Genomic DNA, 26,499 nt, shown 5'->3' with positions numbered 1-26,499 from the left:
AAAATTATTTTACTTGAAATTTTGGACGATTCGCATTCGACACTATGAATTATTAAATGATTAATAATTAGTCTCCATATACGTACTATAGGTACTGTGATACATTTTATTAAATTATACTCAATATATTTTATTTTATATATTATCATATAACTATCTATCAAGAAAATATATTGTATTATATACTATATAATGTTAAAAATATTAATAATATTAAATTTATAATGAAATATATATAATGTATTTTATAATATATAATAATATATTGTGTACAATATTTTTGTTTTTCATACTTGATAAAGATAAAGTAAGCTAAATAGTTGATATTTTTTTTTTTTTTCATTAATTCCACAATGAGGTACCTACACATTTTGTTGAGAATTTATTATCAGTTTTGTTTTTTGTTAATGGCCAAAAAACACGCATGGCGCGAAGGTATTTATACTCGCCTATCTAACCTTTTTTAACGATTGTTGCCTTTGGCGTTGGTAGTGTTAATTTCTCAACAAACAATCCAGTGTCAAAATAAATATCCGCTTCGACATAATTATTTCATCCTCCAGCTTAACCCTAACTCCACCACCTTAGATACCTCCTTAGTATACCTGAAGACTATATTTACTGTTTACCGTACCAAGCCACGGTAGCTATTCATATTACAGACTTAGTATTTTACTTTACTTCCATAAAGAACTTCCGCAAATATAGCCGCTGTTTAAACAAAATCAATTCCCACACATATTTTACCTTATAACAATGTATAGTTTATGTACATACGCAAATCAAACGTATATATTAACAATTCATAAGCACGACCAGTTTTGTGCTTCTATAATGATTATCTATCATGATAATTATACAAATAATAATTTAGCTATATTACCTGTATAAAACTACTTCAACCTTATCTAATCTAAAAAAAAAAAAAATAAAAATAAAAATAGTAGAAATTTGTTTGTTATTTAACACAAAAAAATATTTTCATAAAGAAATAAAAAAAAATAAATAAAATTGTCAAATTATTCTCTAGTTATCATTTATTTTGATTAGATTTCTATTGACTTTAATTATAGTATTGGATATAATGTGATTTTCTAGAATAAAATATTGTAAATTATCAAACATTTCATGTATAAATAAATATTTGTATTTTGATCATAGCTGAAAACTTTAAAACTATAGACAACATGAAATACTTATTATAGTAAAGACAAAAGATATATAATTTATTGCAATTTCTATTATCTGTTTGTAATTTGTATAAGTCTAAAATAAATAATATTATTACATTATTACACACACAAATATAATAGTTGCCTACGCATATAATTATCTGTTTTGTATTTTTTTTAAAAAAAAAAAATATATATTAGAATAACTAAATCAATACCTTTCAAATTTTATCCCAAAAAATGACTGTTAATAATTTCGTTCTAATCATTAAATTAAATAAGTATAATACAATTATTAACTATCATTTAACCTAGTCACATCACATTATAACTAGAAGATTCGCCTAAAACGCGCATCATTTGTAATTAAGACATTAGAATAAAATAACATTAAATACTAAACTCATGTTTACATAATTAATAATAATTGAGGCAATATGGATCAATGGTTTTTAATAAATTGTAGAGTACCTAATACTTATTAAGTATCAAATAAAATTCAAAATTTACAAAATATTTGTATTTATCATAGAATCACTATTGTTCTAGCAAATCTTTTATCGAATACTAATACAAACAATCTATTTGAACTTAAAATTAAAATAATATATAGAGAAATAATAACTTTCAATAAAATATTCTACTTCAAATTCCTTTTATATTTTAACCCTCTTTTATCTAACATAGTAATTTGATAATTTCTAGATGTAACACACAACAGTTAAAAGATATTTGAGTCATGATCTGCAAGATGATTAAGGAATAAAAACTAAAATTTGTCACGTAAAAAACTACAATATTGTATATTATTTGTTGATTAGAAGTACCTTGTTATTTAGTAGATAGTTACTGTAATATAGGTACATATTGAATTTTTGAATACAAAATATGATGCGACTTTTGTATGGTAAAATTTTGAAAAATTATGAAGACATAAATTATAAAACACTAACGAATTTTACGCATATCAATAAATAAATAAATTTTAGTGTATATGTATGAATAGGACATCCGATAATTCAAATGAAAACATCTTTATTATGTTAAGTGCTGACCTAATTTAAGATTCAATTAATATTAAAGACGAAATAATACAATTGTAAGTTTGGAAAGTTTGAGTTTTTCGTTTTTAATCTATAAAATAACTTGCTTGAATTTCATGATTTATCATATCAAACAATTGGGCTTAATTAGACAAAAGTCAAAAAAATTTTACTCGTTCCTTATACGCTGATCATATATTTTTTGTAAATTGTATTACTAGTACTTATTCACAAAGTCTGTAGAATGATTAACAGTCCGGTGAATACGGGTTTTCTTTATTAGTGACTATATTATTGTAGTATGTTATCACTGATAACTTATTAGATATCACAACGTTATATTAATATTGATAACTACAACGTTGTATTAATATTGTTTATATAATATAGTAGGAATGAGAATATTGCAAACCTAACGATCAAAAAGAAAAATCATATATCTGCACCGTTACCTGCTTTTCTTCAATAAAATGTATAAAAGCCCGAGGAAATTGTATTCATCGATGATATTTTCGATCAGCTTTTAGAAGTATTATAATCTACTATAATCTACTATTCAAAGACATAATAATATATACATAGTGAACGAATTATTATAATTATTATTTATAGTTCTTTGAATACAGAGCAATAGGAAGTTTTAAAATGAGTAAATAGTAATAATAATAGCTTTGTATTAGTAAATTGTTTAATAAAAACAAAATAAATAAATATTTGATATTAATTTCTGTGTGTATGTCGATATTTGTAAAATGTTTATGCATCATAAAAATTATACTTTTCAAATTATAATACCTATAATATATTATATATTTATTTTTTTTAAATATTATTTACATTTTAAAAATTGAATTCAAATTTAAATATTGAAATAAAAAATTATTATTATTTTTTTTTTTTTACTTTTGGGAATCTTATCAGGCGATTTAAATCGATCAATCAAATATGGCCGACGGATTTCTATTACCCTAGTCCCTTTTTAAAACGTTTCTTCTTTTATTTAGAATATATAACACCGATCATCAATCTAGTTTTCAAAAACTTGACTACAAAACACAGTGTTAAATTTTTCAAACTTTAAGATTTCTTGTAGCTATTCCACGCGGACTATGGATGGTTCCTATTTTTCTAAGACTAGAATAATATATTAAACATGAGTATGTGCTCTAGAGAACACAAATGCAAAAATAATATATACATTGTTTTCATTATGCTTTTTATTCAGTAGTTATCGATTAAATATTTTATTAAATCAATGTCGTTAAATAATAAAACGAACAAAAGTTATTGGATTATTATATTATTTTCACCATCTAATATCGGAATAAAGTTATCGTTGCTTTCATTGTAAATAATTTTCTATGCCTTGCTAAAAGTAATAAAAGTTAATCAATATTTTATTAAATGTAATATAAATTGCACAATATAACCAAGACATTTTCGATAAAATGACAATTAATTTATATTAAACTACTGCATATACATATTATTATATGATTAAAAACAGTTGATAGCTTATGAAGATCTAAATGTATCTGTAAATGCGTGCTGTATAGAAGTGCAGACCGTAATAAATATACATTCCCTAAATTGAGTAAATGCATGTCCAGTTAAGGCATATTCATTATTAATTATTATATAATACAACAATTATTATTAACTTAGTACAAACATAGGTAGGTAATCGTACATTAACATATCATATAATAATACATGTGTTTACAATATTGTATTAAACTTTATAAGACAAGACGGATAAGTTGAACTAATTAACTTACTCCTAAAATGTTTCTATAATAATATTATATATGTATTATATAAATAATGAAATTCCTATATTATGGAAATCAGAATATTTAGGTACTGTCAATTGTCATGTCTAAATACAATAAAACAATGTGCATGCAACCAAATAGAAGCTTAAAGAAAAGTTGTTATAATTATCGGTATACATATTATCAATGGTTCTAAAAACTATTACTTAAGCATTGTTAAAATAAAGTTTGTTTTTATTTCATATTATTAATATTATATTAAAAAAAAAAAATAAACCAAAATAGGGAATCTATTGCAATTACAGATAATGTTTTTTAAAATAAAATAATTTAAAACAATTATGACTTTAAAATAAGTACTTAAGTTATATACCTAAGTAAATAATATATAGGTATATAAAAGAAAAAGGAATAAAATGTAATTGGCATTTTAGACGTTAGCAGATTTTCTATTTGTGTGGTATTATTGATCCAAGTCACAAATTTGATAATCGTTTTGCCTGGACCATTAACTACAAAAGTATTATCAAAAATGAGAAAACCATTAGTTACTAAGTAGGTATATAAAACGTAAATAAAAACTGTTCTAAAGGCATGCGTAATATACTTCGATAATAAAACATTCGGTCGAGTAAATAATACGTTTTTATATGAATTTTAGTAGAACACATTTTTCCTTTTCACGGTTTTTATATTACATGTTAATGTATTATATACATTATGCTTATACTTTATGGAATTTTAAAATTTTTTTTATTCTTTTATATTATCTTTAAATTAATAACATTCATGTGAATTTATCTCTGGAATTTTCAAAGTAGTATAACTAACCTACAGTAGCAGTTTATTATTATTACTATTATTAAATATTATTAAAAAATTAATTTGCAATTTTTTTTAAGCCAGATTCCCACGACTGGTGTACTTGGCCAATGTTTGATGCTATTGGTTACTTGCATGCAGTCAGATCGGCATACTTATACAATTATTTGTCACTAGTGCCATTCCAGAGGATTGTCGATAAATGTGAACTAGACAAAATAACGGCCAATATGCTTGTATTATACTTGTCAAGTACTCCAGTCGTGTGAACACCGTAATCGTGCACTGGTCGAATGTACAATAATATTGGCGTATTTTGCAAGTACACCAATCGGGGAAATATGACATTATTTAATGGTAGTTTTAATATGTACTTAATATTTTAAAAATATATAATTTGAATAAATTCATTGTTGAAAAAAAATGAGGGTAGGTTAGATGCATCATCCTTTATAAAGAGATTTATACACTACCGTAGCTTTAAAGTTATCAATAATTGTCAAAACTTAATGTAATAATAATTTCCTAAAGCAAAGTTATTTCAAAATATATTTTCATGAGATTAGTATAAAATGTATCTATAGGTTATTCTATAGAATATTTTGGAAATTTTAGTAATTCAATTTTATTTTTAAACAGTGCAATATTATAACTATTATATCATATAATTTTATTTTTATTTTTTATGGATGAAATTATAAAAAGTACTTGTTAATTTTAAGACATACAAAAATTATTTACCTTAATCTAATACTATATTTTGTAGTAATTTATATATTTTAATACATACTTTATTTTTAATTTCTAGCTTACAGTAAGTACTTATTATTAATAAATCAAGGATAACTATAAATTATCATGTAGGTACATGCAATTATTCAAAAGTATATAGATTTATATAAATTGTAAAAATCATCAAATATATTTTGCATTATATACTGAATAGTATAAATACATGATGGTGCATAATAACAGAATAATTAATTATTTTCTAAATAACAAATATGCAACGAGTCAATCTTAAATTTAATATCATTGGTGCATGAATAGTAATTAATGTACTTGGAGTATAAATATAGATAGGTACCTTGAAAATTATTTAACCGATAAAATTACATTATTTCATTTGAACTTTAGACATTTTTCAGCATTCGTTTAAAGCACGTAACCTATTCTGACAGTCAAGATCCAATGAGTGCTGTTAAAACGGACCTATAGTGATAATCCTATTAAAACATTGCTTTAGTTACCCTTGACACCTGTCTTTTTTTATCCATTAGAACGTCAAATGGCTTAATCCAAATGGAAAAAATCTAATAGAATACATACTGACAAAATATTTAGTATAATGCACTGTTTATAGTATTTACGATTAATATTAGGCAAATCGTTGTCAATTATAATCAATATCATAAATTAATTGAAATCTACGGAAACGACATATTGTAAGATTGTTACGTAATATATTTAAAAAAGTTAGACAAATAGGTACCACGTTGCTGTACATAGATTTATTATCGAATGAATCATTATAATAGATTTTGTTAAATTTGAATTCAAAAATAACCAATTTTATATGATAAAAAACGATTCTGAGCGAAGACCTTCTAAGTATTGGTAAAAAAGGTTTCAAATTTTTTTTTTAATAATATTACTAGATTTGCATAAAATTCTAGTTTTTCCTCAATTATTTAATTGTTTTTTCCTGGTTATAATATAAAACAGTATAAACGAGATACAATTTAATTTTCTATCCACTACTAGACTTAAAGTAATAATTGAAGCAATTTATCAACTAGGTACTTATCATGTATACAGACGAAAAAAAAATCATTGTAAAACCAATACATTCATCGCTTCTCTCAGAATCAGGAAAAAATCGTTAAATAATACTGTTCAATAACAGAATATGTATTAAAAATATTTTTCTGAAAAATAATAAATTACCAACGTTATATTATTTTAGGTATACAATGTATGTTAGGCCACTTCACACGAGTTAATTAGTGTATAATGTAATTGTTACATTTTTATTTGGATATAATATAAAAACAAAATGCATTTTATGTTTCAATTTAAAAGGTGTTAACTTGAATTTTCAGAAGTACAAGTTGAAATGAAAGAGTTATGAATAATATAATAATTTGATAATTATTAATGTTGTCGATTTTTATATATAACCATATTCAAATAATTATTACCTAATAGAACTTCTATAACTGCACCTTATCTTCAACACAATAATACTAATTTTCGTTTATCAGGTAAGTTTGTATAAATTACTAACGTAGATTTATAACAAAGTTCAGGCCTTTAACTATAATGATAATAATGATAAATTAAGTTTTGTAATATCAAAAATACCTTAATATCGTTTAAATCGAATTTGTTGAAGTCAACATTCTATTATACTATACTTTTTGTATAGCTCGGTTTCGCATTGGAAAAAATAACGAAACTATAAATACGGTGTTTTATCAGTGTATTTATTTGGTTTTAGTGTACCACAGTTCATGAGCAATAATCGGAAACGACGTACCTCACTTTGTGAACTAATTCGACCGAGATGGGCCATCCGCCTATTTTGTATGTTTTAGAATGTTATTCAAACTATATTCTAAAGTTTTCTAATATCTTTAAGAACAATCTCTGATATTTTTGTTGATATTGGTCAAGTTATTTTTGACTCTATTATTTGCAAACATACAGATGTTGAGTTTTATGAATATTTAAATAACAAACAATAAATTAACATTTTTTTTTTTTTTTTTTTATATATAAATAATTTAGAATAAAAAATCCATACAAAGCATTCGTATTCAATCACCACTTAATTTCTATCATAATCAGAATTCTCTAATTATTACTCATATTTTAGTTACAGGCAGCAAACAAAAAACTATATAACGTAATTTAAAAAATTCTATGGATTCACGAATTTTATCACGACAATATCAGTTAAATAAATTTAATTCAAAACATTTAAACATAAATAAATTCCAATATGAGATGAACAAACCAAAATGAATACTTTTTACCTAGTCATATTTTATTCGTTTAGATTTTAGAATTAAAGTAAAATAATTGAATTATCTCTTAAAATGTTTATTTTTTAGTCCATGATTCCACTTCTATAAAATGCATATAGTACTACGTAATTCTTACTATGAAAACAATGTATAATGTTCTTTATTCTTTACTTTGAAATTTCATTTAGTGATTGAATTATACAAATAAGTAATACTATAGAATAATATCAGTCCTAAACTTTCAGTAATGATTATGCAGGTAAATTATGTATAAATATATATTTTCGATTGGAGTAGTTATGTAAAATTATGAAAGTGTTCAGATGATGTTGCAACCTACCTACGTATACAATCCACATATTGCGTATAATTAGATTATAAGTACTTAAAACGATGACAACATGTTTAGATTATATTTATGTTATTTTAAGATCTTGTTATAACAAAAACGAATTTTCACTTTATTTTAATTCAAATAAAAAATAAAAATAAACATAATAAACACATTCATAATATAAAGAAAACATACAATAATTTCAAAAATGTTTTCCAACAATCCAATCTAAATCTCAAAATGCATTATAGCTTAATTTATATTATTTTATACAGGTTAACTTCACATTAACAATAGATCACGTCTTATCAATCGTTTAAAAAAAATATTTCAAATATATCCAATCAAAATATAAGTTCCTACATAAAACAAATGTTTTACACTTACCTAACGAGGGTTAAATATCTACATAATGAGCGGCTTTGAATGCTAACTGCACTTGGATAATTATTCAACAATGATCTTTGTTTAGGCACTAATTGAGTCGACAGAAATTTCCTGAAAAATAACAACGAAAGTAAATAACAACTTTAAAATTACAGTTATACAATTATGTTCAAGCTTTTTCTTTTTATTAATCATAAAATGTTGCTTATTTTGATATTTTTTATCTATGCACATTGCACAGTAAATAAAACTATTATTTTCTCAAATATAACAAATATCAATAATATGTATTTTAAAGCCAGCTAAGTAAATAAATGCAGCTTTTAATTCAGTTCTTTATTTTTTGAGAATAAAATAATATCCGTGATTTATAATAAAGTATTAGTTTCTTGTAAATTATCTAATTCTTCTTAATTTTTAATATTAATCAATGTTTACAATATTATGCGGGATGATTTTAAAATCATAAATTTTTCTCTTTCTAATATACATATTATATGATTATAAATCAATAATATTTTTATCATAATATATTTAAGTATTTAAACATTGTAAATATTATATAGTATAAGAAAAATAAAAGCAACATATTCATTGATAAATATTAAAAACGTAGTTATAAATTACTAAACTTTGTATTATAAATAATAAGGAATATTCTAATTATTTTTACATATTATTGAAATGTTTTAAGCGTATTTAATTATATTCTTCAAAATAGATTTCTGTAGAAGTTATTATGATTTTATATGTACATTCTACACATACATTATTCATTTATAGTTAAGAAACCTAAACTAAAAATATAAATAATCAAATACTGTAAAAATTCATAAAAAAAAAGCTATTATCTACTTAGTATACTATATATATATATATGTGGTATAATTATTATTGTACGCGCGTTATTGTTTGAACAAAAGGAATTGTATCAATACCATTTTAGAGAATATTTTTTAATACATCTAATACGCATTACGATAATAATATATCTCCGATAAAACTTTAATATCTTATACTAAAACGTATTCAACTACGACATGATAAATAATTTAAGTATACGTTATCTATGCGAACAGTCTGGAAAAAGCACTATCAATTATATCTATAACTATTCGATAGATAACTTAGAAATATTACCATTTTACCCAAAATGTAATTTCGTTGATAAAATCACAGGCAAAGTGTAAAAAAAAATCGATCTCTGTCATTAGGTCAGTCGTACTTAGAGTATGTTGACTTATCTTAAGATAAGTCATATACGTGTTAAACAAATTTTTATACACACAATGAACTATCTCTAGTAAGTAATATTGTGGAATATAATATGTTTAAAGCTTATCTTTTTTTGAATAATAAAGATGTCATTGTGCTCTTTTCAGAGCAAATGTTAAAACTAAATACCATAATAGTAGCTAAATAAAAAACTAAGTATTATTAATTATTATGATATACAAAGTTTTAGCCTAATATTTTAAAATCTTTATGTAATCATCCTTAAGTAAGCGTAATTTATTCTGATTTTACTAAAGCCTTTATCCGTATTAGTTATGTCGCTTTAATAAAGATCCTTTGAAAGTCTGATTTTGGCGATTCTCTGATTACTTTGTTTTCATTTTATCTCGTTGATAGGAAACAATTCATCAGAGCGAATGACTTGAAATCTGAAATTGTAGATATTTAGTCTGGTATGCCCTGTGGTAGACGTATTTTCCCTCTTATCCTCGCTTTGTTCATTAACAACCTCAATAAAGTAACTCACTTATATCAGCTGCTAATTTTAGCATATGAAGTAAAATTATTTCGGAAATTGTATTCAATATTATACAATTTACTTACCATTGGTGTACATTTTATCACATGTAATATAATTAAGGATCTTAATAAATCATTAGATTCACAGTTGAAATTCTGCAAACATATCGATAATATAAATTGTAAAGCCTTAAAAATTCTAGAATTTATGAAGCGTGTATTTATGAACTTCAAGTTTAACTCTTATCTTAAACTGCTTTATATTTTTTTTCTAGTCCATTTATGATCTAATTATCTGGCATTCTCAATATTCCATACCTTTACATTGATTTATATTAATAGCACGTTAAGTACTTAAAATGTTGAATAAAAAATTGTGATAATCTATTACTTTTAAATTTGGAACTAATTAAATGACAAATGATTAATACGTTTTTGAAAAAAGTAATTTATCCATTAAGCTTTATCGATTTCTTATAAATTATATATATATAAATATGTATACATTTTTCGTACTGATGTTTTGATAATTATAAAATTATAGGAGCACTATTTTAATTGAATAAAATAAAAAGGTACGTTGTCTTAAATATAATTTCCTATTTATAAATATACTCTTAGAATTTCTCTTTTGAATATCTTTAAGAGCTCAAGAACATCAAGTTTTCAAAAAACGTATTTATTTTCTTGATATCATAATATAAATAATTAATAGTAAAAAGAATTAATAATAATAATTATACTGTCAAATGCAATTTATTAAACGTACAATAAGAACAAGCTATAGTACCCCCCTACAACCTGATTCAATAGTAATTCAATAGTACAATTGATACAAAATGTTATTTTGGTATACCATAAGCCCATAACATACTGACAGTATGATATAATGTATGAAAATATGATTGATATTATTGAATAAATGCGATGGTATTCGAAGTGCACATTATTTAATGAAATAATATGTAGTTTGTAGATTGCTATTTGATTATTGGTTTAGTGAACATTTTGACGTACACAAGTCAAAGTTATTACTAAATGTAATTCTTCTAAATTGTATTAAGAGCATTTACGAAAAGATATCATGGCTTTATTTAAAAAAAATTCCATTCAACTTTAAAATATTCAAAATTTGAATAAACCATGTCTATTTTAAAAATGAAATCGACTGGAGTTTTTAAATATTAGTCACATTCAGAACATTTTAAAAGTTTATAAAAATCAAATGTCCAATATAATATAATATATTTATTTATATAGATTTTTATGTAAATGAATTAGTTCTAAAATAAAAATGTGACTGATTATTATTCCATTAATAATAAAATATACTAAGCAAAAACAATTGATAACTTTAGTATATACATATTATATTACATAAATACACCGGTAATAAAACTGTCATACCTACATGTTAGAATAATTGATAACAATATTTCTTATATCATTCGTTATTTATTTAAATTGTTTTGTTTTTTAAAGTTTTGTATCAATACTGTCATATTAGTGTATTACACTAATGTATTAGTATTTCTATCATTATTTTATGTTTCCAAAGAATAATTTAGTAAATTCAACATACATCACAGATAATGAAACAGGTATTTGTAGTATGTAATGGAATAGTTTTACTATCACTAGTGAGGTTTCATAAGTATTTAACATTTTTATATTTTCATGCATTATATGTTTTCTATTAAATATTTAGAAAAATGTATAAGATTTGTAAATAGTTATTTAACACTTTTATTTTAGTTAATTCCTAAAAAAATTCAACTCAAAACAGTTTAATTTTCCATCAATTCAATATTCAAATACTAAGCACTTAGGTACTAAAATATCTATTTCGTAAACTTATAAACGTATAATAAATTAAATATGACTGTAAAAATCAAAGATCATAAAATAATGATAAATACTGCAGGTTATAAACATCAAGTAAAGATTTTTTGTTAAGTAACATTCTTAAATGATTAAATAAACATGTTCTATCTGAATCAACCAAGTCCCAAGAGATAAACGGTAACCGAAGTACCAGTAAAAATCAAATTATATATGTTATGTTAAAACCTAAGGTTTTAATTTGTTAAACAATAAACTTTCCATTAATAAAATTATTTTTAACAAGAATAAAATATTTTCATAAATACAAATATTTTATAAGATTTCACATAGGTTAAGATTGTTTTCAGAACAAATATATTTCGAATATTTTATTTATTTTTTTAAATTACCTCAATGCATATTAAATAGATATAAATTGCATTACTAATTAAAAATTAAAAATAACACCTCAATTAGACTTTAAAATACTTATTTAAAGACCAAAATACCAATAAAAAATAATTGTTTACTAGTTTATTAGTTCTGTTTAATTTTATTATGTAGGTAAGTATAGATACTTTCTTATCAATATTATTTCTATTGCAAAACAATACAACACAGATTTTTTTTTTTTTTTTTTTAATTGATATCAATTAAAAATATATATTATTACTTTAAAACTACAAATGATTAGTTTTGTGTATACATTATAAATATTTATCACAGTTAAAATAAATATACATAATTTATAGGAAATTCGCATTTAATAACACGTGTGTAAACATTTCAAATAAAAAAATGACAATAAAATGTATACGTTTTTCTAATTATAAAAGAGATATGAATTTATTATAAAAGAGTTACAAAACATAAAATTTGTTTTAATTGTATTTTTTTAATTTAACAGAGCCTCTTATTTTATACCATATTATAAAGAAAAGAAGAAATGTGGAATAATATAAAATGCAATATCCGCAGTTCATTTGACAGGCATGTGTGTTCACGTAGTAAGACGGTCATAAAAAATGCATTACCTTTGAAATGCGAAAAACCTCGAAGAAAATATGTAATCGTGTAATCGTACAAAACCTTAATATTTTATGACACTGCAACTGGTACAAAATAAATCAGTCGACCCTAAAAAACTTTTCACAATTTATATAAAATGTTTATAGAAAGCAAATCGCATATAGTTTGTTATTAAATTATGAGGAGGCTCTCGGTGTAATAAAATAGACATACAGTATTTACGAAACTCAATAATTATTTGCGTTACTATAGGTATAACATATCAATTATCTTAGCACACCAATCTAATTTTAATGGTATAAATTATGACTGTACAGTGACAATAGAAGTTTATATTAATATAGTCTAATAATTACTATATTTCGAAAATATGTATTTTTTCAGATCCAATATCCGTTAGATTAAAAAATTAAGTTTTTGATATAAAAAAAGTATTTAAGTTTTAAACATAATGAAACTTAACTTTCTGTTCCTGTATAATTATAAATTTAATAATAGTATTAGTCAATTTTATTATTGTGGCTCATATAATGTGAGTATGTGTATAGCCCATTGAATTCATAGAGCATTCGTAGATGTTTAAGTACGTCAAATAGCTTTTTGCTATATATTGTTATGAAAATAATTATAGTATCATCTGAGTTAAGAATGTTAAGATCAATGCGGATAATGAAATTTAATAGAATTGAAACGAATTATTATAAGTAACGATTGTAATATATCGTCGCGGACGTTGCTTCGGTGCGATAAAGCCGGACGGTGAACGCCGCTCGGGGTGATTTTAATTACTATGAGAAACCCCTTTGGTGGTCGATTTTCCCTGTGATTGTGGCGCAAATCGGATGGTATAGCTTTTGTTTGGCTACCAAATTGAATTCCAAACATTATAACGTCCAATGGCGACCTCCCCACTTTCTGCAGACGGTATCCACAGGGCTCGTGCCACAATGGCAGTAACACCGTCATAGACAATATTTCTGTTTTGGGAATACGGTTATTGGTATATCTTTTGATTATTAATTTTGCGAGATTTCATTTTGGAACTATAGACGTTTGGCTTTGCGTCATTATATTCGCATAAAATAATACCGCAATGCCCCCCACACTCACGAACCGGTGACGATAAAATGTATATTATCTATGATGATAAAAAAATATATATATAATTTATGGCCAGAACAACAATAGCATTAATAATAATAATGTTATACACTAAACAAACACTTAAAAAAATTCAATCAATAAATCTATATACATAAAAATAAATAAATAACACTGCCATCATTAACCATTATAAATATTTAACTACTCAATCACACATTTATTTATACAATAATACAATGCAAATTACCGTTGTTGCCAAAACTAAGTTTGATAAAATATAATATATACATGCAAAATGTTTGCGGATTTTTTTTTAACATTATATGTATATACGTTTATGCATATATATAATGTAATTTACGAAAGATCTGTTGTATTATTGTTTCAATCACCAAATATTCTAGACACGCATTCGTATAAACATTTGGTTGGATACGTTTTTAGATTTTAACATAAAAATTGTTTTACGGAATTCAGTAAAATTTCAAAAACAATAAAATAAATGACAATAAAAAAGTTATCAAAATAATATTGAAAGCGTCCTGTCGACGTATAGATTTCTCATTGTAAATGAAAGATAAAAGAAACAGTAACAATATATTAACTATTGTTAGAAATCTAATCAGAATTGGTGTTTTAATAAGACGCAATAATCAGAATAACGTCAAGCGGATATTATTATAACAGAAAACGTTAAGGAAAATACCGTAATAATTATAACGTTCATTTCCCATGAGATTTTGTATTTTAAATTTTAATATCGAACGAGTACTTATATTGTTGTGGGCTTTAGGTGGACGGAAACACTGCTAATACGCCCGACAACGTCATAGCACAACGCAACAATGCTACGGATTATAGCGGTTGGAATTATTGAAATAACAATATCAAATTTCAATTAAGTGCATTTTATGTCACAGGTACCGTAAACTAATAATAAATTAATTAACTATAAGGCCTCGTGTTTACAATGATTGAAACACGAATGTTTCAACATCTCGAGTTCTTATTGCTCGCGAGATGAAGGATGTTTGATTTTAACACGAAATACTTCTCTCGCCTCTTCAACTTGGATCAAATGTCTATAGTCACTTAGTGGTTTGCTTTAATAATTTAATTTAAAATTCGCAGCAATTTTACTATGCGGTGAAAATTAGTTAGTTAATTTCTATAGTTCCGTGTCTGACAATAGTAGGTATAATTCTATTTTCATCAATCTATTATTATTGCTATATCCAAATGTAAATGGCCATTTAAATCAATTAAATTAATTTTACAAACTGACAAACTATTATGTTCTAGTTGAAAACATATAATATGATGTTTAAAAAATAAAAAGGATTTTTTTAGAGGTGATATATATTTTAGTATCTGATTAGGTAACAGTTTCATAATGCGTTTGGGGAGGAACAATGTAGTTAAAAGGGTTTTATCTCTTCGCTTCATAAAATAATAGTGCTTAATTTTATATGAAATATTTCATTTTCAATTATGTTTTTTTTTTCAAATTCATTGTCACTCCTTAATAAAATTCTGTCTATAGCATTATATTGACATATTATATCATTATATTTAATGTAATCTAAATAATAAATGATATAAAATGTTTATGTTAATAACTCATCAGTAAATTCAATGAAATTGTATAGATAATAACAATACTATATTTATAAAGATATACATTTTATAAACTGAAAAATATAATATTTAAATGTAACAAGTTATAACATTAATTCAAGAAGTACCTCCATTATCCACATAAATGGTGATGAAAGATACCAACACGTGAGTCAGACTCCTATAAGACTTATCTAATAACAAATTAAAGTAACTCGTTATAATACAAAATATTCATCCCTAGCCATCACAAAACCACATGGTATTAACTAGGGGATTTTGTAAATTAATCATTTAAGCTTGAACACCTCTGCGAGGACGAATTCACGCATATATTCACAGTAACCTGATTAGCTATCTGTTGAATGTAGAAGTCACTGAGTTGATAATTTAATAAAGTGTAAATACTGGTATTCATCCTATTAAAATTAGATTCTATATAGACTATAATTCTAAGCTCGGTTTCCACGTGTCCAAATATAACTATAATACAAATAAACACATACATTTATTAAGTATTATCACTGCTTTATTAGTAGTAATAAAATTATGCACGTAATTAATTAATTAGAACTACTTGATTTAATATTTCTATTCAAATGATGTAAATCGTAACACAGATTTTCAAACCTTATATAGAATTTATAGTGAAATTGTACTATTTAAGTGTATTCATATTAATAATAAATGTTTGTTCAAAACAGGCATGTCCTTTTTCTGAATATTGGTATCTAGGTTTCAACTGTACCTTGTCATTTATTAATTTGTTATCCCAGATGTGTTTGATTTCGATTAAATGATCATTGCATAATATGGAAAATACAGTAAAGACGGCGTGCCAGTCTCTGTTTATAAAAATATGTTATAATTTATATCATAATTAGTAATTTACTTTTCTATTAATAATACAGTAAATCGAACAGCTTATTTTGCTGAAACAATCAAAAATATTGAAATAAAAATATAATTATGCTTTTTATTATTATTTATATAAATATATAAAAATATATCATTTACATTATTTAAAATTATATAATAAGTTTTATAATATAATGATACTGTAATACTATTAATAACTTATAGGTTAAAATAACCGTGGAAATAGGTCCGTTCAATAAAGTTCTAATATTTAGCTTAAAATTAGTCTTTGAAAACTTCATTGTACAATACACTTAGATGATAGCAATAATAATACACGTTATCGTTAAATAGTGAAAAGCCCCTATAATCAATAATTTTGAAATTTTGAAAACTAAGTATCTAAATTTTATTGATAAAAGAAAGATCGTTAATTTATATTTAAATATTAAATTTCATTAAATTTTGATACTTAAATTTTTGTGAAATAAAATTTCCATACAATTATACAAGTTTATATTAATAGTCATTTGACGTATTAAATTGCCAAAACTAAACTATTAAAATTAAAGTTTTTTGAATTTTTAACTACAGAATATCTAGCATTTTTTCAAAATTTCAACGTATTTTGATACGTTAAAAAATCAAACGCTTAAAACTATACACACTACTGTGTTTTCGATATTGTTTAATCACTGTATGAATAACTTATGAATAGCCTTGTATTAAATTGTCAAGGATTTTACTTAAGAAAAATCTACAAAAATTCAAATATCTACAAATGGCCAATTTGAATTTGTAAAGAAGGGTAAAAATATTTTGAGAACGACGTTTTAAATGCTAACATAAATCGTAAAAATTATACACGGTTATTAATTTTTAAATCACTATGAACAAAAAATCAATTTCGTAAATAACTAATTGTTGTTAAAAATGTTTAAATAATCTTATTTTCATATAGGTACTTGTATTTTTTTTTAATCAGAAACCATCAAAAAAAAAAAAAACTTTCTGTTATAATAAATATATTTATTCCTCAGGCAGTCAGGCATATAAAAATATAGTAATTATAAATAGCTATGTATTTGATAAAGAAGTTTAAGTATGTTATATTTAATAAACATTATACGTTTAATTTTTAACTAACGATATCATAGAAGCTATATAGAGTATGATTCAACGAGCATAATATTTATTCCTGTTATTTTCTTCAATGATGCAGTTATTTAAAATCTGATTTTTTTGAAATTTTTAATATACATACCTACTTTAAAGTTCATATTTTCCTTAAATAGTACCTTATGGAGATACAATTTTTTATTTTCAAACGAAAATGCCCATTTCCTACTATTACTTAATTAAACATTTTTGGACATTTTTGAGTTATTTAACATTCGTATTAAAGGTAATATAAGAAAAATATAGGAACTATGGCTTAAATTTTCTGCAGCTCAAATATAATAAATACTAGGTGCAATATTACATGTACTTTAAAATTTTACAAAACTATTTTTAATTGCTGTTACCATAGATTTTAATAATTTAACATTATAATTAATATATTTATAAATTTAAAATAAAAAAGAGATTTTTCATTTAAAAAAAAAAAAAAAAACAGAAATTAATAGTTCTAGAGGAATCTTAAGAGGACGTCGTACCCGCACATGTTTTCTCCGTCTTACACACGTATGACAGCAAATTTTTAAAAGTTTCAAAAGTATGCTGTTAGTTTTGATATTAAAGTAAATTGACCTATTATATAATTTAAAGGTAAGGTGCTCTATTATGGGCTCTACGTAAGTTTTTATTGATATTATTTTTTTTAAGTAAGTTATAACTTTTTTGAAACTGTAAATTTTAAAATGATCATAACTTACTTAAAAATAATAATATCAATAAAAATATATGTGGGGTCCTAGATAATAACTTCATCTTAAATTATATAATAGCTCAATTCACTCTAATATCAAAACTAACAGAATACTTTTGAAAATGGTGAATGAAAACTTGCTATGTCGTACCTATGTAAGACGGAGACAACACATGCTAGTACGATGTTCCCTTAATCATCAAAACTGCAAGAATTTTAAATTTGAAATCAGATTTCAAATTAATTTATTATAAAATAAAAAATAATGGTGAGCATGCACGGCCATCATTTTATGCACATAATACTATTAGTTATTATTAGTATAAGAATTATTTTTAAATTTAAATTTTCATATAAATACGTGTTATTAATAAATACTTTTATAAATTATTATATTAAATTACAAATTATACATTCTATTTTCAAAATTGCATAAATGACATACTTACACGCCTACTTGAATAAAAGCCTTTTGTTGATAATTATACACATTCATAAAATAAAAAACACATAGTTTAGTCATTTCCAAGAAGGTTATACATAAAAATAATAAAAAAAAGAGAACGATATAAAATCAATAGATTCCCAAAGAATTATAATTTCAGTAAAATTAATACATTTGTTAATAAATATTTTTCAATTAAATTTACTATTTAACTAATTGTTATAAAAACTAAATTGATCCATTTTTAGCATGTACAGATTTTAATTTTAAGATTCTGAATAAAAAGTGATTGGAAAAGTTGATCTTACAATAAATAAGACGATCTTTTATGTCGTATATTTTTTTTCAAGTGATTTCGTTATTTGATAGAGTCCATTGTTTTATTTGTCTAATTTTGATGTAAACGACTTAACCAGTTGAACAATTCAAAAAAAAAAAGCTTAGACCAACTGAAATAACTAGGACTAAAACTTAAGACAGCATTAAACACGTTATAACTTAAAAACCTATTATCTACGATTTTTTTTTAGGACTAGTTTTTTTATCGATTAACAATATATTCAAATTAAATAATATATTCGATGAATTTAATTACAAAAATTTATATTTCACAGTTTACTTGAAATATTAAACCATGTAAAAATATAATGTATTACTGTTTTATAACTCCTTTTACAAGACATAGTAAATTGTGTATATTATCATGGTTGGTTAACATATTTTTTTAAATCTACCTAAAAGAACAAACAATAAATAAGAATATAATTTGATACATTTTTTCCGAGGAATTTAATATAACTATAAGAATGATGCAATAAAGTTTAATTTTAATCAATATAATAATCAGATAGGTAAACGATTGTGAAATATGTGACAGAAAATAAAATATATTATTACGTATTATAAAATTTGATATACATCTGAATAAACTATGTTATTATTTCATTCATAAACACTTATTTCTTATATGACATTACATTGTTAATTTTAATATTTATAGTAATTTTAATTTCAGTGGTGTTCTTAATGTAAATTTTGTAGAAAGTTTAATTTCACTGCCATGATGCTTCCCGATTAGTTTATGTAATTAATGAATTTATAGCAAATATTTTATATTACAATATCAGGATACTATACATTATTATGTTTTAATAAATGAAGCTTACTGTATTCATTTAAAAAATAAAAACGATAGGTACAGATAATCGTCAGCAGTTATTTATTTAAAAATGAATGTTTATGTGTATTTGAAAATATATTAATTAATTTTAAATTTAAGTTTATAGATAAGATTAGGTGCAATATTATTTAATAATTTATTATTAAAATGTTTTATTATTTTTATTATTATTATTTTTTTAATATCTTATACGGATATAAAGAAAACGGTTTTGTCTCGATTTTTTTTTCATCAATGTTTCGAGTGATAAATGAACAGGGTAAACGTTCTTTTTTTTTAGATACTGAACTTTGTAGTTGAATTGGGCATGTCGTCTTGGGTATAATTAATTAATGATGTAGGAGCATTACTTACTTTTCACTCAAGTTTTTACTGTTTTTAGTATCAAAGACCCATTAGTAATAAAATATTTCTAATGTAATGAAAAAAAATTAACACTATTTAAAAATCCTTAAAGTGCTACTGTAAGAATATATATTATCCTCTGGTTTTATTATAATTTTTAAAATACCTAATAATATATAAGTAATATATAAAATAAATACAATATCTATATAGAGTTGCATCGTTTAGAATCAAGACGTGTGCTTATACTATATAATGATAAAAATGTTCATAAATTGCCATTGTACCAATTAAACATGTGATACTTAAATGTTTAGTCTTCTAGTCTTTGAACTTTTGTCATTTTGTTTGATATGTTATCTCGATGCTTTTTTTAAAAATAAAAATATAACCTTTAGTGTTCATGATTATTAATATAATTTTATAAAAAATACCTTTAGATATTATATCAAAATAATTCAAAATACTTTGATTAATATCGATTGTACATCATAATTAATTTTTAAACTTAATTATCATCAAATGTGTGTAATTCTTGTAAAAAAAAATCTCCCTATATCCCTATATAATCCCTTATTTCGTATAATCCAATTTTAATGATATTAATACTTAAAATGAAGATAAAAATATTTTTTATTGCATTATATATATCTTGCATCTCATGAGCTCTGGTCAGTTACAACATTTATATTATTTCTTAGCCTAATAAAGTTATAGTAACTCATATTCAACAAGTACTTCTGTTATAGTATAACTGATATAGAAATAATATTATTATATCCGTACAATGAATTTACTTATGAGAACTTTAAGTTAAAGTATGTAGGTACGATTTTTGAAACAATGTTATCATGACTATACCCAACTCAGCTAGATAACGTCCAACACAATAGTTTCGATTCATTGGTTGGGACTTATGATAAATGTTTTGCACCATAAATATCCAAAATGTTAGAAACTATTTGCGTATAGCAGAAATTTTCGTTGCTTACACATACTCAGTAGAAATAACTATATTTAATGCTATTTTAATAATGTATAATTGGTTATAAAACAATTAATGAAGAAAAAATTTGAACTTCAAATGATTATAACTAATTAACGTTACTTTCCGGTAAACTTTTTATTTTTATTACATATAAAAAAAACTAATGAAAAATCATTAGATATAAGAATACAGTTTTTTATTAATTTCTAACAATAAAATATTCTATATCTTACAAATTTTGTGGACATTTTTATTTAAATGTTTATAATTAATATTGTATCTATTCATTTACAATATTTTATAACTGATTAATGAACAACTTATTAATAACATCGCATAAATGTATGTATAAAAAAAAAGATAAGAAATTTTAATTGTCTATAAATAGTTAAAATAAATTTAAAATATTAAAACAATTATAATATAAATTATTTGTAAAAATATCAAGTTTCTACGTTTATTCAACATATTTTAATTGATATATTTCATATTATAGGTTATAGGTTTTCCAAAAAATTATATTAAATATTTATAAACTAAATATTTAGTTGTGACATAAACATTATCAGTATTACGTATAAATTGTAACTGATATCATAAATTTTATTATGTAAATAAATTTACATTAAATATTTGAACAAATAAAAATAATACGACAATTATAAAATGAATGTAAAATGTGCAAAATAAGTAAGGAATCTGGCATAAATTAAATAATTTTAAATCATAACTTTTACAACAACAACAGAAGTATCCTATATTTGTATAAATTAAATGATAAAACTTTTCAATGTACCATACATTTTCAAGAATTATTTAAGTGTGCCGTGCAATAAGAAAAAGTTAGGGATCCATTTAAATAAATGTTTTTTTATTAAAATTATAACATTTAATAATATAATATTATAACTTAATAATATTAATGTATTTATATTATGAAGTATAAAGTAGATCTGCGATATTAATCCTTAATTTCACAGATGAAAAGTGTCTTTATAATGGGAAATAAAAATTGAATAATTTCAAATATATGCTCAAACCAAAAAGGAATCATTTACAGTAGCAAGAAAAAACTAAAATTCACCTTCAGATTAAATTCCTATTATTTTTTTTTTTATTGCAGTTCATATACAATTTAAATTCAGTCAACTAATTTCTTTCTTTCCTCCGTTTTAAATTTATTAATCACTTAAGATATTATCTCTCAGTGGTCTATTTTTATTTAATATTTTCAAATATATAATAAATTATCTACGATATACCAACTTTTAAGAAGATGTACCCATATGTGTTGTCTCCATTTTACCAACGCATGGCATTGTAAATTTCATGTTCAGAAGACTCCATTTTAGACTGTCCTTTTTAGTATTAGTGTGAATTGATATTTTATTAAATGTTAAGGTAAAATTAATATATTATCAAAGGCAACTCAAAAGTTTTTTTTTTCATACATATATATGTATTTTAATTTTAATGCAAGATTTAAGCATTTTTTTGAAATTTATAATTTTGAAATGCTCATAACTGTTAAAGCTATTCTTACTGTAACGATACAGTAAAAAAAACTTGACGGAGTTAAATTGTACAGTTTGGATGTGTTTATGATACTTTTTTTCTGTAATACCTACTCATCATACTCAAAATAAAACAACAAAATAACTTAACAACACTTTACACCATGTATAATACTATAACATCGTATTCATAATCATTTCATTTATTTTACAATATTATTTTATTATTCAACTTTCATAATTTATTTTAAACCATTTTCATTATTTAAACGTATAGACACATTTTAACTAGTTCCAGGATAATGGATGCCTAGAAATACTGAACAAACGCGAGTAAATATAGGTATTGCGTTACTTAAGTGGTTAGTTTTCTATAGCACAATAATGGTAAATATTGTTACAGTTTAATGGTCGTTTAACGAAATTCGTTAGGCGAAAAAAAAACTGAAATGAAAATAAGACAAAGTTGTGAAGTTATAGGTATGCCAACGGTGTTTCAGCTGCACAAGTGCTTACTAAGGCGAAACGCAGATGGCGCGGCGGCCAATTAACACGGCGCTGTGGCGCCATGAATGTGGAACGGTCGACTCGAGTGGGAAAAATAACCCCCTCGTGCTAGTGGTAAAAATCGCTACGCCTTGGTGGAGCTTATGTTATTTCGCTTATCCCCGGACTCGTAGCTTAAGGGTAGCTGCCAGCCCATGTACATTGTACGTGTAAAATACAATACGATTATACTGCCAATATAATACGGGGTGTACGTGCATCTGGAAAATTTGACAGTTATTTTATATTGATATTATCATATTTTATACTCATAGATGTTAAAACAGTTTTGTAGATATTTGGTTAACAAAAAAGGTATACGTTGAATAATTAACAGTTTCGTATACATGGATAAAAACGCATTTGACAAAACTATAATATTTTATGCACACGTTACGAATTTGGACAATTAAATATACACCTATAATGTATACCATATATAAACATTCGCCCAACAAATAAATTCGACATATGGGTAATATATAATAAATTATTATATGCATAATCTACACGTAAGTAATAGGTAGATGGTTGTTTGACAGGAAAATACAAAAATAATAATAATAATAATAATAATAAAAGGGCCTTATTTTGTCGTATACGAGGAGCTTAGGAATACTTGAGGTGGTGATTTTCCGTATTTGTCTAACATCTACGCAATTTAGAAATGTAGACATATTTTTAGTCTCGCGTACCGGTTAATCCATTGGAGGTACTAGACTTCTAAAAAACGGTTTTGAATTAATCATTTATAAATTCTACTTAAAATCGATTTCAGTAATTTCTTTGTTCTATCCCTTTAGGTCACATTAAATGTATAAAAAAAGTAAAAATTAAAAAAATAATAATAAAATATTTCAACTGGCGAATTATTCAAAATCTAAAAATAATAAGTATGGGTAAATTTATCAAAAGTAGACTTAACAAAACATTCGAATCTATTTTCAGGATTGATAACATTGTATTAAAACATATCTTAATTTCTTTGGTGTGCGTGTGCCAGACTACAAATCTTAAAATCTCTTAGTTGAGTGACTAAAATATTAAATTGTATGACTGTCGGAATAACCATGGCTAAATATATTTATATATCTTTAGCCATGGGAATAACGATCATACGTGTAGACAATTTAATTACAAACAAATTACATGAAAAAAATATAAACATTCAACAAAATTGTTCATCCAAATATCACAAATTGAATAATTAAATGAATATAATATAATAGATTGTATCAGTTGCTATGATTTTATTTTAGTTTATTATTTATTATAAATGTCCCGTGTAGAAGTGCAATTAGTTTTCGGCATAAAATAAATGTTTTAAAAAAATCTTAATAATAAGACAAGTTTAAATCTAATGGTTTTTTTTCATTAATAAGAAAATATCACATAGTTGATAAAAGAAATTTATATTTTAAATTATTGATTTATAGTTTTTTTTTTTTTTTTTTTATGTGAAATTCAGCAATGTTAGCATTGTGCAGTTTTATATGATTTTAATTTCCTTTAACATCGACATATAAACAAAAATATTTTTTACTACTATGAAATACTAATAAATAGAAATCAAAATTCTTATATGATATAAATAAGCAATAACAATACCTATATTCCTTTTCATTTTACGATTTATACAGAAATTGGAAAATATAATTTTGATAAGTATAAAAAAAAAAAATAATTTTCAAATAATATATTAGCCGACAGCATCTATTTGTTAAATTATATTATTATGTTGAATGGAATTACATTGTTAAAATAAAATCTGATTGTTTTTATACAATGGTTTTAGTGAAAATTGTATTTATGTTTTGTCATCAGAAATTGTAACACACGTTACAAACAAGTATATGTTGGTTTCTCTACAAATCTATGAGTTAAATAAATCTAAAAACTGTGACAATTATTTAGTTTTTTTTCTTATTCTCATATATAATAAGTTCAGTATAATACAAACGAAATTGTAAATAAATCTTAAAATAAGTAGATTATAAGAGATATCAATCATGTTAATAGGTATTTAGTTATTACAATCCAAATATTATAATTAAATGTATCGTAAAAGTAATAATAATCACTTATAGTCGTAACATTGAGCTGTTAAATTTAATTAATCCAAATACATACAATATATACATTTAAGTAACTTTAGATTAAAAAAAATAGAAAACTGAAAAATAGAAAAGAAAATAGAAACTGCGAGACTAATGTAAAAAAAAAACATATCATTGTAGTATGCTAAAATACGGAACAAATCACATTTAATGTCCTCGTTGGGACGTCATTTTAGCTGATAAGTAAACAATAAAAATATAATGGTATTTACCATGATAATATCATACTCCATAATATAAAATATAATTTTACTATTCAAAAATATAATGAGATGGACATGATTTAAATAATTTAATTGACATAGTTTTACGTGTATACACAGTACCTACAGTGTTAAGCCTATTAATTAATTCAATGGATAAACAGACACATACAATATTTTAAATAGATAAATAATACAGGTTAATATATAGCTAGGTATAATGTATGTGAATAGAAATTATTATTATAATTTATTATTAATTTTTGACTAGCTTTATTTTATCTAGCTTAGATAACTATGGTTAGAAACAGGTAAGTAATGAAAAAATAGAAATAATTTGTGAAATGCCACAAAGGAAAGCAGTGAAAGGTGTGTATTTTTCAAATGTTGAATATTTTAGATACACCATGGATATACATTATAATAATACCATACAAAAATGATTCTTAAAAATACATAGATTAGTTTTAATATAAAAGAATTTTGATATTTATTTTCTTCAGTATAAAGAGAGAATTTTACATTTCATGTACGGGTATTAC

The 26,499-nt window shown here is 23.4% G+C and overlaps 1 protein-coding gene across 5 annotated transcripts in view; it reads right to left on the bottom strand.

Moving 5' to 3' along the window:
• LOC114125176 (5-hydroxytryptamine receptor 1-like) overlaps positions 1-26,499 on the bottom strand; it is a 203,722-nt gene that overhangs the window by 83,014 nt on the left and 94,209 nt on the right. For 4 of the 5 annotated variants that reach the window (XM_050207070.1, XM_050207065.1, XM_050207077.1 and 1 more), the window contains one exon: positions 8,563-8,673. The exons of the other annotated variant lie outside the window; for it this stretch is intronic. The gene's annotated coding sequence lies outside the window, so the exon portion shown is untranslated. The remainder of the gene's footprint in view (positions 1-8,562; positions 8,674-26,499) is intronic. 5 annotated transcript variants of the gene reach the window in all.

This window comes from Aphis gossypii, chromosome 1, assembly GCF_020184175.1.
Source record: "Aphis gossypii isolate Hap1 chromosome 1, ASM2018417v2, whole genome shotgun sequence".
In the NCBI taxonomy this organism is placed as follows: Eukaryota; Metazoa; Arthropoda; class Insecta; order Hemiptera; family Aphididae; genus Aphis; species Aphis gossypii.
Note: the sequence above shows the minus strand (reverse complement) of the source record. Positions and strands in the feature narration are given on the sequence as shown.